Source organism: Chrysochloris asiatica, unplaced genomic scaffold (genome assembly GCF_000296735.1).
Source record: "Chrysochloris asiatica unplaced genomic scaffold, ChrAsi1.0 scaffold00317, whole genome shotgun sequence".
Lineage (NCBI taxonomy): Eukaryota > Metazoa > Chordata > Mammalia > Afrosoricida > Chrysochloridae > Chrysochloris > Chrysochloris asiatica.
The window spans coordinates 1,491,917-1,492,853 of NW_006408835.1; positions in this window are offsets into that span (position 1 = coordinate 1,491,917).

The window sequence follows — 937 nt, forward strand, 5'->3', positions numbered from 1 at the left end:
TACATATAATGGACTACCAGAAGAGCGAACAGATCTACGTTTGAAGAAGTATAGCCAGAATGCTCCTGAGAAGCCAGGATGGTGAGACTTAATCTGTCATGCTCTCTCATCACGAGGGACCAGCCCCTGAATAAGATCATTATGCTTGGTAAAATGAAGGATCGGCTAAAAAGGGGAAGACCTTCAATGAGATGGATTGGCAGAATGGTAACAGAAATGGCTCAACCACAGTAGCAATTGTGAGGACCGGTCACTGTTTTGATCTGTTGAACATAGGGTCACCATGAGTCAGAACCAGCTCAATGACACCTAACAACTGTTTCTCATACTGCCCCTTCTATATCTTACTTCTAGCCTTGGCTTCATCCACACAGAATACACCCTTCATTTTTTAGGATCTAAATTTCATTCCCTTCTAAAATCGTATCACAAAGTCCTTCACAAAACTTCCTGTTTGTTCATTTCATTTCTCCCTACTATTGTACATTATTAGAACCTCTCTTACAGTATCAATTTTATTTTGCATTATACTTATTTATATGCATATAATTTCCTTATTTGACTATAGACTTCATTTATAGCAGGGTCAGAGTTTATGTCAATTTATCAAGAACCAGTACAAGCATAATATCTAGCATATGCTGTGGTTGAGTGTCTTCAGATTGGCTGTGACCCTATATTATATAAGATTTTTAAGGATGGGGGTTTTAACTGCCTTCCAAGGACCTATTGACCTTGCAATTAGCAGTTCAGTGTTAATTTTGCAGCACCAAACCAGGATTCCATGTTGTTACTTTTCTGTATCATTGAATAGGTTCCAACTCATAGCGACCTATGCACAAGAGAACAAAAACACTGACCAGTCCTGCTCCACCCCCACAATTGTCATTATGCTTTTTGAGTCCACTGCTTCTGTATTTGAGCCAATTCATCTCAT